This window comes from Phoenix dactylifera, chromosome 16 (genome assembly GCF_051530095.1).
Source record: "Phoenix dactylifera cultivar Ajwa chromosome 16, Ajwa_hap1_PhDact_Kaust_v1.1, whole genome shotgun sequence".
NCBI classification, from domain to species: domain Eukaryota; kingdom Viridiplantae; phylum Streptophyta; class Magnoliopsida; order Arecales; family Arecaceae; genus Phoenix; species Phoenix dactylifera.
The window spans coordinates 19,057,529-19,070,856 of NC_143205.1; the positions used below are offsets into that span (position 1 = coordinate 19,057,529).

The 13,328-nt window shown below is 45.1% G+C and overlaps 1 pseudogene across 1 annotated transcript; it reads right to left on the minus strand.

Moving 5' to 3' along the window:
- Nucleotides 1–10,445: 10,445 nt before the first annotated feature.
- LOC149751153 (phytosulfokine receptor 1 pseudogene) lies at nt 10,446–12,965 on the minus strand (annotated as a pseudogene). Its single transcript, XR_016398757.1, has one exon. The product of XR_016398757.1 is annotated as a phytosulfokine receptor 1 pseudogene (transcript).
- Nucleotides 12,966–13,328: the final 363 nt, after the last annotated feature.

Consider the following 13,328-nt stretch of genomic DNA (forward strand, 5'->3'; position numbering starts at 1 on the left):
CATCACAAGAAACTCATAGTGTCCATATCTGGTACGGAAGGCAGTCTTGGCTATGTCAGACTCCTTTATCCTCAGCTGATGATATCCAGATCGAAGATCAATCTTGGAAAATACTTGAGCACCCTGCAGCTGGTCAAATAAATCATCAATCCGGGGTAGAGGGTACCTATTCTTAATAGTCACTTTATTGATTTCCCGGTAATCAATACACAGTCTCATGCTACCATCTTTCTTCCTTACAAATAATACTGGGGCACCCCAAGGAGAGACACTAGGTCGAATGAAACCCAGATCGAATAGCTCCTGTAATTGGTCCTTCAGCTCCTTTAGTTCAGCAGGGGCCATTCTATAAGGAGTTTTAGACAAAGGTGCAGTACCAGGGATTATATCAATAGCAAACTCGACATCTCTATCAGGAGATAAGCCAGGCAGATCATCAGGAAAGACATCAGGATACTCACTGACTACTGGTATGTCCTCAATTCTCGTTCAGATTGTTCAGAATCTGCAATTGCGGCCATAAAGATGGGAAACTCCTTTCTAAGAGATCTTATGCCCTGCATAGCCGACACTACCTGAGAAGAGACACCCCAGTCATCACCCATAAAACTGAACTCATCAATACCCGGGATCCGGAAGGTCACCCTCTTCAGAAAACAGTCTATGGTAGCGTGGTATGCAGCCAACCAATCTATACCCAAGATTACATCAAAATCATGCAGATTCATAATAATCAAATTAGCTCTCAAATCTCTACCCTCAACTAGTACTGGACAGAAAATGCAGATCTGACTAACTGTCATCGTACCCCCAGCTGGAGTACTAATTCATAATTTCCTCTCTAAGGAAGAGTAGTGTAAATCGCACTTATGCACATATGAAGATGAGATAAAAGAATGCGTAGCACCAGAATCAAATAGCACATAAGCATAAGTGGAAGATACCAACAGTGTACCTGTCACTACAGTGTTGGATGCCTGAGCATCCTGCTGAGTCAGCGCATAAACTCGTCCCTGGGTACGAGATCCTCCTCCCCTTTGCTGCCTGGGGACAGCTGACTGGGTAGCCTGTACTGGAGTGAAGGAAGTCTGTCGTTGAGGAGCTACAGAACTCGGTGGCCTCTGCGCAGATCTAGTACGAGGACAACTGGAAATCCTATGACCCGGCTGACCACACCCGAAACAAACTCCAGAAACAGTCTGAGTCTGAGGGCACTCAACTATTTGGTGGCCCTGCTGACCACACCTGAAACATGCCCCAATACCAGGCCGTGTCTGAAGACACTCAACAGCTCTATGTCCAGTCTGGCCACACCTGAAGCACACTCCTGATATCCCCCTGCAATCCGGTGCAGTCCTCCCATATGAAACTCGCTGCCCTGCTCCTGGACGGAACTGCATAGGTCGGCGCAGATGCCGCTCACCGTCAGAATCAAAGTCCCTGGTCCTCTTCGACTTCCCTTTCTGAGCATCCTGTGTCTCCTTCCAGATGATCTCCATATTTTTAGCTCTGTCAACTAGGTCATCATAATCAGTCGAGTGAACAGCAGCTAAACCCTGACACAGGCGAGGCCTCAGTCCTTCCTCAAATCTACTCATCCTAGATTTAGGGTCTTGGACAAGAGATGGTGCAAAACGGGACAACCGATCAAACTCAGCCTCATAGTCCTCCACAGTCATACTCCCCTGAGAGAGGCTCAGAAACTCCCTCTCCAGCTCCCTGATACGACTGGAAGGGAAATACTTGGAGTAGAAGGCCATGCGGAATCCCGGCCAGGTCACTGATCCTGCGTCCTGCATCATGGTCCTTTCCACAGACTCCCACCAATGATGAGCCCGGTTCTGAAGCATATAGGTGGCAAATCTGATCTTCTCCTCCTCAGTATAACCCATGGCCCTGAAGGCCTTTTCCATCTCATCTATCCAACATTCGACCTCTTGGGGATCGGTAGTTCCCTTGAAGGCCGGAGGAGCCAACTTCCTGAACTCTGCTATACTCCTCCCCTGATCTGAAGAACTAGCAGAGGGAAGTAACTGTTGTGGTCCCCTCTGCTGCCGAACTAACCCAACAACCTCTCTGATCAGCTCCATCACCTGGGTCGGTCCTCCCATCCTGCTCTCCTGGCCATGATCTGGTCCACCCAGTACTGTCTGATCAGTCTCGTCCTCCTGGACTCTCTCAATCGGATAAGAAGTGGCTGGATCACTCCCGATAGTCTCGATCAGACGGCGAGGTGCCACACGTGCACGGCGGGGCGGCATGTTGATACATACACAAATAATACAACATCAGGGTTAGATCCATCCACTGTAAGATTTTCTACCCCACTATCATTTTTTCACATGTGTCCCTATATTCCTAAGTTTTTTTTTTTTTTCCGAATAACACATCATTAGTGTTAGATCCACCCACCCATAAGATTTTCTACCCCACTCTCATTTCTTCACATGTGTCTCTATATTCCTAAGTTTTTTTTTTATTTTTTTATTTATTTTTTTATTTATTATTATTTATTATTATATTTATTATGATTCTGTTTTAATGTCCCTAGTGATCTTTAACCTATGCTCTGATACCAATAAATCTGTCACGCCCCGAACCCGGGGCCCGGGGCGCGAGCAGACGCCGCGCACCTGCAGGGCGGACCCCGCAAGCACGCAAGGCAGATAAATCAGATTCAACATCAATAACTAAACAAAGATAAATTCCAACTTTCAATTCAAATGTCTACATATGCAAATATCAAAGGAAAAGTCAATATCCACTAGCTAACTACATCATGATCACTCCATCCCGTAATCCCCATAATCATATGTCATCACCTGCAAAAATGTAAATAGTAGGAGTGAGCTAACAGCTCAGTAGGCAACATCATGCAGTAAAGTCATCATATAACATGTCGTCATGCATATAAAAAGCAATTAAAACTCATCAATCCAAAAATCCACACGATAACCCGTAAATCCAATCCAAGACTCAAAATAACTCAACCGCATGACTACGGCCACATCACCCAGTGGCATGGTTACACCGAAGTGCCAATACAACTCTCCGAAGAGCCGCTCCACTGAGCCAACGCACCACTGTGCCGCACCCCCTGGTGCCAAACTCACGCTCCACCGAGCCGCTCCGAAGAGCAAAACGCACCCCTGTGCCGCCACTATTCTATCACCGGTGGTCGCGGTGTCGGAACTAGTTCCTCAGTACAAGTCGACAGGGCCAACGTATCATCCCATTGGCGGGGCCTAGACTATAGTCACGCGGATTTTAAAAATCAATAAATCAACTTTCCAAATTAAAGTCATAATCATACTCCCATCAGTAAAGCATATAACAATTTGTGAAATTTAAATATTTAATTTTAAATCTAACACATAATGCCAATAATAAATCATAACATCAACATATGCAAGATACATGTTAAAATTCTACTTTAAAGCAATAGGTCACCTACCTGGGTTCGCTTAAAAATTCCTGCCACAAATATCACGAACCCCTGATTAAAACACAAACTTTAATTATTTAATTAACTAAGAAATATAATTTAAACTATTTCTAATCCCTTAAACCCTTAAGTTCATAGATCCCTAAAATGGGCCCCTAATATCAGACTTAGACCCTAAGAACAAGTAAACTAAAACCCCAAAATCAGAACCCTTTAAACCCACAGCCGATTGTGGCCCAAAATAGATTAGGCCCAATTGAACCAAACCAGATTACAGGTCCAGATCAAACCAGCCCACACCAAACCAGCCCACAGATCCAATTAGGTTCAACTCAGCCCAACATAGATCCCCAACCCAACCCAAACCAGATCTGATCAAACCAGATTAGATCAAATCTTGGCGAACCAGATTATACTCACATCAGGCTAACCCAAATTCCTGACTCAGGTTCAGACCCTAACCAAAACCTATTCACTCAAACTCGGATCAAACCCTATTCATGGCATAGATGAAACCGGTTCACAGTTTGAACCCGGTCCAAGTCCGGTTCACAATTTAGGCACGGAATTCGATGCAAGGGGAAACACCCAGGCGGAAGAAGAAGAAGAAGAAGAAGAAGAAGAGGAAGAAGGAGAAGAAGAAGAAGAAGAAGAAGAAGGAGGTGGCTGGTGGTTCCGGTCGGCCCTCGGCGGCCGACCGTGGCCCTCGGCGGCGGTGCTCGGCCAGCCGCCGTCGGCCACGCCACTGTCACGAGCGTCGGAAGGAGATGAAGAGAAGAAGGAGAGGAAGAAAGGGAGGAAAAAGAGGGAGACCGGGGCTGGAAGCCCGACCCCCTGTTCGCCCACCTCCGGCCGAACCCATTTCGGCCGGATTGACCCCGGCCGGCCACTGTCGGCCGGCCGAAATTCACCAAGAACTTCCCCCGAAACAGGGGAAGTGAAACCGACTGATTCCCATCATTTTTCTCCCTTAAATCTATATTAAAAAAAAAAAATCTATTTAGTCTTGCTCACCTCCGGTCGTCGACGTGTGGCTTCCCGACGGCGATGGCGGCTCCGACGGTGATGGGGCTCCGGCGATCCTCTCACAAAGAGGGAAAACGAAGAGGAAGGGATGGGCTCTCAGAGAAAAGAGAAAGGGAGAGAGAGAGAGAGAGAGAGGGAGAGAGGGAGAGGGAGAGAGGGGAAGAGGGAAGAGGGGGGGTGGGGCGGAGATCCCGCTGGCCGTTCGGCCGGCGTGGTCATCGTGGTCACCCCCACGATGACTCAACTGAAGTCGGCACCCCTTGCCGACTTCAGTATGTTGGGCCCTAGGACGGGCCCAACTCAGGTCTTCACATATAATGTACACCTTTTTAATTGAAAAGGACCTACAAATTTGTAAAATATAGATTTTCCAAGCAATATCTATGTCGATAAGGCTGCATTCCCTGTGCATGGCATTATGTAGCAATGCTTGTCACTATACAATAAGTTCATTTGAGATCGACCGGAAGTATCGGAATATATGAATGGTTTTAAGTTTAGAGTTGTAAAACTAACAGCCTACAAATTTGAAATGATTATATCAGCACGGTGATTGTTAATACATTCCCAGTCTCATTAGTTTTAACTTCCTTGGTGGCATAACTTCAAAGTACAATCTAAAACTAATACATCTAATGCATGGAACAAAATAAGAAGCTCCTTCACTCACAATCAAAATGCAAAAACGAAACATCCATCATATTTATATTAATCACCACGAGCATATGACAATCATCTTACCATCGCTACATCAGAATGCCTGATGAATGATACTGAAATTAGAAAACAGTGTACAGGTTACTTTGTATTGGTCTTCACTATATCTTCAATAGAGAAGCTAAACTGTAATAGAGAAGCTAAATTAGAGAAGCTAAGCATGGAGGCCCATAATGCCCAACTTGTGAAAGAAATGATGAAACATGTCAGGTCCAAGAGCCTTCATGAAAATATCTGCTAATTGTTCAGAGGCAGGCACATAACAAGTGGTAATGAGACGGGCTCGAAGTTTTTCACGAACTAAGTGACAATCAATCTCGATGTGTTTGGTGCGTTCGTGAAATACGAGATTACAAGCAATGTGAAGCGCAGCTTGATTGTCACAATGGAGGAGCATAGGCTGGGGATGAGGTACCGCTAAGTCATGAAGATGCAGCTTGAGCCAAGTAAGTTCACATGTCATCGCTGCCATGGCGCGATACTCAGCTTCAGCCGAAGAGCGAGAGATAGTATGTTGTTTCTTAGTATGCCATGAAATGGGACTATCACCCAACTTGATAAAGAAACCTATGGTCAAACAGCGAGTAGAAGGACAACGTGCCCAATCCCAATCTAAATAAGCAAAGATTTGAAAGTGCAAGCAGAAGGAAAAAACAAACCATGGCCAAGTGTAGCCTTGTGATAACGTAAAATGCGGGTGTAATGAGGCTGTCGAGGATTCTACATAAACTGACTGAGCACATTAACTGAATAGACAATGTCAGGCCAGGTAATAGTAAGGTAAATGAGTGACCAACAAGTCAAAGATAGATATGGGGATCAGGAAGTAAGTCACCATCGGTATCAAGAAGTTTCAAATGTTGCTCCATGGGAAAATGAGCAGGGCATGAGCCCAAATGACCACCATCAGTGAGAATGTCAAGCAAATACTTTCGTTGGTTGATAAAAATACCTTCAGGAGAGCGGGCGATCTCTAGACCAAGAAAGTATTTTAGAACACCAAGATCTTTGAGCTTAAAACGATCAGCCAAAAAATGCTTGATGTGAGAGATAGCTTCAAGATCATTACCTGCCACCAATATATCATCAACATAGACAAGTATAGCAATAAATGACTTGCCGCACGTCATAGTGAATAGGGAATGATCCGCCTGAGACTGAAAAAAACCCACAGTAAGAAGAACAAAAGAAAGTTTAGAATACCAATTATGGGATGCTTGTTTGAGACCATAAAGGGATTTCCGTAAGCGACAAACCTTGGTCTCCCCCTTACTACAATACCCTGGTGGTTGCGTCATATATACCTCTTTATCAAGGTCATCATGCAAAAATGCATTATTTACATCCAACTGGTGGAGATGCCAGCGGCAAGCAACAACAATAACCAAAACACAACGAACAGTCACAAGCTTGGCAACCGGAGCAAACGTGTCATGGTAGTCAAGTCCCTCAATCTATGTATAACCCTTAGCAATCAAGCGAGCCTTATAACGTTCAATGGACCCATCAGCACGAAATTTAGTTTTAAATACCCACTTACAATCAATGGCTTTCTTACCGGGGGGAAGAGGTTCAAGGGTCCAAGTGTGATTGGGTTCAAGAGCAAGAAGCTCCGAAGTCATAACATCATTCCAATGAGGGAATTGAACAGCTTGAGAGTGATGTATGGGATCAACTGCTTTAGACATAGAGGAAAGGAATGCAAAATGGTTTGCAGAGAACTTATTGTAAAAAAGAAAATTAGCAAGAGGATGAACCTTACCTGAGTTAGACTGAGGAGAAGATGAGGCCGTGCTGGGCTCTGGAGGTAAAGTGGGACAAATAAAGTCACGAAGACGATCTGGGCGAGTGATGGTGTGTCGCAGTCAAGGAGGTGGTGTATTGATGATATGCCGTGATTGGGAAGATGGTGTTGGGCTTGTAGAGGGAGAGTCTACCACTCCAGGATGAGAAGATGCAGGAGGGTCATTAGAAGGTTGCTCGGGGATAGGTAATATGGATTCTGTGGAGGAGTTTGAAGGCAAGGAAAAATCCAAGGCAGGTAGGCGAAGAATAGGGTCAGAGGTGGCAGAATGCTTACTCTTTTGAAGTGGAAAAACATGTTCAACAAAGGTAACATCACGAGATATAAGCATTTTCTTGGTTTCTAAATTATATAACCTATATGCTTTATGCCCAAAAGGATAACCAAGAAAAATACAAGGTGAGGCGCATGGCAAAAACTTATCTCAATGTGCATCCAGTATCCGAGCAAAACACAGACAACCAAAAACGCGTAGATGATCATACGAGGGGGTCGTCTTAAAAAGGCGTTCATAAGGCATTATAAAGTTGAGACTTGGGGAAGAGGTTTGATTAATTAAATAAGCAGCAGTAAGGATGCATTCACCCCAAAAAAAGAGTCGAAGATTAGCTTGGAAGCATAGACATCGAGCAACATTAAGAAAATGTCGATGTTTACATTCAGCGACGCCATTCTGCTGAGGCGTCTCAACGCAAGTCTTCTCATGTGTGATCCCATTATCGCGAAAAAAAAATCTGAGTATGATGGGATAAAAACTTTTGCCCGTTGTCCATACGAATATGCTTAATTTTGCATTGAAAATGAGTTTGTACCATAGCATGAAAATTTTTAAGACATTCGAAAGTCTTAGATTTAAAACGCATTAAATAAATCCAAGTAACCCTCAAATAGTCATCCACAATAATTAAAAAATAATGAGCGCCGGCAAGGTGTATGATAACCACCCCAAATATCACAATAGATGCGTTCAAAAATATCAGAACTCTTATTGCAAGTCAGAGGAAAAGGCAGTCTAGTGTGTTTGCCACGAGCACAAATATCACAATGATCAATCTTATTTGGATAAACTAAAGACTTAGGTGAACAAGAATTTGAGGGATGACTGAGACACTGATGCCAAAGAAATGAAGGGGAGACACGAGTAGCATGAAAAGCTGAAGTAGGAACTGGCTTATAGTAGTAGAGCCCATCGCGTTCCTCACCTACTCCAATCAGCTTCCTCATGGCTAGGTCCTGAAAAACACAAAAGGTGGAGAAAAATATGGCAACACAGTTAAGGGATTTGGTGATTTTGCTAATGGACAAAAGATTAAATTGAAAATTGGGCACAAAGAGCACATTATGAAGCATCAAAGTAGGAGACAAATGGAATGTGCCGACATGGGAGACAGGAACAACATCACTTGTGGGTAACTTTACTGGAGTAGGATGGCTCACTATTTTTGGCTTAGTAAAGACAGATTTTTGGTTAGACATATGGTCAGAAGCACCACTATCTATAACCCAATCAATAGAGCAATTAGAAGCTGAAGAACAAATAGGAACAGTAGAATTACCAACAAAATTGGCTGCTGGTGGAGTAAGGAGATCCATCAATTGTTTGTATTGCTTACTGGTAAGACCAGGAATACCACTTTCAAATTGAGAGACAATCGGACCAAGGGACACATGATTGGCAACTGGTTGTTTGCTTGATTCTGTGCGCTGGTTTGGTTTGTTCTGATTCCAATGTGCCGGATAACCAATAATGTGATAGCAAGATTCCTTCAAATGCTCGGGCTTACCACAATGATCACACTTAGGTCGCCCACGGCCTCTTTGTTTAGAATCTGCAAAAGAGGGCAGCAAGCGATTGACAGCCATAGCTTGAATGTCTGGTGTTGGTAAAGGAAGATGGAGGTTCCGTTGGGTTTCTTCTTGATGTAGGATTGAATATACCTCGCCAACTGGAGGGAGTGGGTCCATGGCCAAAATTTGGCTACGAATAGACGCATAGGACTCATTCAAGCCCATTAAAAATTTAAATACTCTCTCTATGGCTTGAAGTGCAACAAGTTCCTTGAGTCCACCACAAGTGCAAGATGGAGAGGTCTGCAAAGCGCTCAATTCCTCCCAATAAGTTTTGATTGTATTGTAATATTGAGCGAGAAACGTGGTATCTTGGCGGAGAGTTGCGATATCACGTTTAAGGCGGAAGACTCGTGAATTGTTGCTTTAATAAAATCTGCCTTCAAGATCAACCCACACATATATTAAACTAACGGTGAGAGATTTATCGATGCTATTTAAAAGCCAAGAGAGTACCATATCATTGCACCGATCCCACAACTGAATTACAGCAATATCATCACTTGGTTTTTTTAGTGTTCCATCAACAAAACCAAGCCTGTTTTTGGCGTTGACAGCCATTTTCATGGAGCGACGCCAAGTAGAATAGTTGTCTCCTGTGAGTAAGGAGGAGACAAGAATAGCATTCGGATGATCAGCCGAATGAATGAAATAAGGAGATGCGACATCCCTAATGGCCTGCAAGAGATGAGGCTGCTTAGAGTCTGATGAAGAGGCCTGCGGTGGTGTCGCCATAGATGCAGAAAAAAAAAAAAGGTATTCAGATCGCTTGTTCTGATATCATGATAGAAAAGGGAATATCACACGTTGAATAGAGATGGATACAGGCTAGGTGACTCGAGTGAGCTGCACTGCCTACCAGATCTGGTTGGCCAGGAACGCTCGTATATTCAGTGAACGATGTATGTCGCCGAGATTTGTGGTCGAGAGTGCCCGCAGTCAGGCGGCAGAGATGTGTCATGCCTCCACCACCGGAGGGACCTTGACAGCTCGGGACATCTGGGGCCCCCACCATGCTTCGGCAGTATCTCACACGGTGTTTTTCACCTGGGAGCCCCCACCCCCGAGTTTCCTCAAGGTCAACTTTGACGGGTCAGTCCTGGATGGTGGCACGAGGGGAGGTGCGGGTTTCGTCATTCGGGACCCTTTCGCTAGGGTTGTAGCCGCTGGTGGCAGTCACTTATTTGATACCTCGGTTCCGAGCGCGGAGCTGAGCGCTGCCTGGGCTGGCCTTCGACATGCCCGGTGCATGTTACAGGCTAGGTCTATCACCCTAGAGGGTGATTCTGCCACCGTTATCAGTTGGATCCGAGAGGGTCCTAAGGGTGACGGTAGTGACCACCCTTTGCTTCGTGATATATGGACTATGGCGAGGGATGGAGGGGCCTTTCAGGCCAAGCATATCTACCGTGAAGCCAATGGGGCTGCGGATTGGGTGGCTGCATTTGTAGCTCGCCACTCCGGAGACACATTGTGGACTGGAGATGGGGAGTTGCCTTTGGCACTCCGAGGTATCCTATTTTCTGACTTTATTGGGTGTATCCGTACCCGATAGGTATGATCCACCCGTATTAGCAAAAAAAATAAAAAAAAAATAAAAAAAAAAATAGAGATGGATACTATCTCATATTGAATGGAAAAAGGCTGTACAAGCAATATATAGAGCTAGGACTGTATGATTATAGGCTAAAACTATGCGCTATATAAGGAATGTCACACGTTGTACAGATAAACAAGGAAACAACAGCTGGAGGTGTGCTGGTGCATATATCACGTAATAGAAACAGACAAAACCCACTCGGCATCCGCCACCACCTTGGCATTGTCTTCTTGTCTTCTAGAATTAATGCTTGACACAGCTAAGTAGATAACAGGGAGAATAAAAACAGTCCCTAATCCAATTCCAAGTGCCATGCTTGCAGCAACACCTTTATTCTTCCCTCGTCTGCTCACTGATTCTGGAGGAGTGTTGGGTAAGCAAGGGGACAAGTGAATGCCACAGAGACCTGGGTTCCCTGTGAAATCATCACTCGAGAATGTCAAGAACTGGCCTCCCATCGGGATCTTTCCGACTAAATTGTTGTAAGCTACGTTGAAACTTGACAGAAAACTCAGCTTGGTCAGAGCGGATGGTATGCTTCCACTGAGATTATTATGCGACAAACCTAAGGACTCTAAGTTCAACATGCCTGCCAACTCCTCAGGTATGGTTCCTGAGAGATTGTTCCAGCTTAGGTCCAACACATGCAGCTTCACAAGGTTCCCAAAGCCTGGCAAGATCGGTCCGACAAGCTTGTTATGACTCAGAATAAATGATGGTGGGAAGCTGCTGACCTGATTATACTGCAATCCCTTTCCTGTCGAATTCCGTTTGATGTAGAACGGAAAATCCGGCATCGAGAACCTCTGCTGCGTTACGTTGCTAGATATGAGGCTCTTCATTTCTGTCAGGCTATCGGGAATCTGCCCGGTGAGTGAATTATTTGAAATATCCAAGTAAAAGAGATACTCCAGATTTCCTAACCATGAGGGGATGTTCCCACCCAAGTGGTTCCATGATACGTCCAAGACCTTCAATCTGGTCGAGTTTGCCAACCAGGGTGGAATTGAACCGGAGAGAAGACAATTTGCGATCACAAGAACCTCCATCTTCTCAAATCCTTCAATCTCAGCAGAAGGCATTATTTCACCACCTTGGAAGTTCTTAGTAAGCACCAAGCTAGTAAGGTTGGGGCAACTCTGTAGGATTTGCAGTGCTGATGATATATTAGAGAAGTTATTTCCGGTGAGTGAGAGGTAAGATAGTGCAACAAAGTTCTGGAAGCTGTGGGGGATTTCACCAGCAAGATTGTTTCTTGCAAGGTTTATGGTTTTCAATTCAACACACTGAGGGACATCATAAGGGATAAGGCCAGAAAACAAATTGGAGCCAAGATCAAGGGTGCTGAGCCTAGCCAGTGCGGTGAGATTGAGATGGATCCCTCCTCTGAGAAAGTTGTTCCTCAAATTAAGCACACTAAGCATCGAAGAATTAGACAAAGAAGCTGGTAAACTACCGGTAAAATTGTTGCTACAACCAGAAAAACATTCTAGTTTTGTGAGGCGATCAAAGACATCAGGAATCGGCCCCCAAAAGCTATTCGATGAAACATCCAACTGAACAAGGTTGGTAAGATTACCAAGTTTGAAGCCCACCGGGCCGGATAACGAGTTCTCTTGAAGGTTCAATTGAGTCAAAGATGACAGTGTGAACAAATCATCAGGCAAAGTTCCAGTGATCCTATTCATAGCGAGCGAAAGCTCGACGAGAGAGCGGCAATTGCCGAAGCCCACCGGGAAGTCGCCGGAGAACTTATTTATCGAAAAGCTAAGGACTTGAACTCGAGATGAGGAGTTACAGATACCTGGTTTGATGGCACCGGAGAAATCATTCGCACTGACGTCAAACTTGGTGAGATTTCTCGACCCGGCGAGGATCGGGTGGCTGTCGGTGAAGGAATTGTCGGAAATGTTGAAAACCCGAATCGATGGGAGACTCAGATCAGAAGGAATCGATCCGGAGAGGTTGTTCAAGCTGAGATCAAGAAGCTCCAGGCGAGGAAGATGGAACAACTTCTGAGGAACCGATCCTTGGAGCAGATTGCTCGAAAGATTCAAACTTTTCAGCTGATCCAAGCCGGCCAAAGAATCGGAGATGGAACCTTTCAAGCTCATATTATAAAGATCCAACCCGATCACTCTCCGGCTACGAATCGAATCACAGCGGACGCCAGACCAATTGCAGCAACTGGAGGAAGACTCATTGAGGCTCCACCCCGGGATACCAAAATCCAAGCCCTTTAAGAAGCCCCGCAAGGCACTCAAATCATTAGAATCGCAACTCTGGTTCTGAGAATAACCGAGTACAGCTTGGAACAACAAGAGCAAGCAGCAGGACCACCATGTCGATATCGACAGCGGCGCCGAGAAGCCTCCCCTGTTTCCCATTTCAGCCAGTGCCCGGAGCCAGTGGAGGGGATGAAAGGGATAAAGGAGGCTCTTTTCCGGGTCAAAATCTATGGCTGGGAAAATCCATTCGAGATTTTGGGAGATTCTTACTGTTCCGGGGGTTTTGGGATTCCACCGTCAAAGCAGAGCGCGTGAAGAACAGATATACGGGAAAGGTGGGAGACTAACGACCGGTCTATTTTTTTTTTTGGCGGGCCATAGCGTTTAATTTTTGTTGTCCGATTGTTTAATAACCGGTCTAATTATATTTTAATATTTTATTGTGAGACAAAAATACATTTACTTCTACTGATCCCTCATCCTAAAGAAGAGAAAGAAAAAGAGATCAGGCCAGCCGCGGCCACGGCTGCCAGCGGCCCGGCCTCCTTCCGACGCCGGCGCCTCGCAGGGGGAAAAAAACAAAAAGGCAGAAGTAAACTAGATAAGTTGCATCATGCGTGAGCTCTAGTCAACCATGCAGTCTGCATCAAATCATGAAGG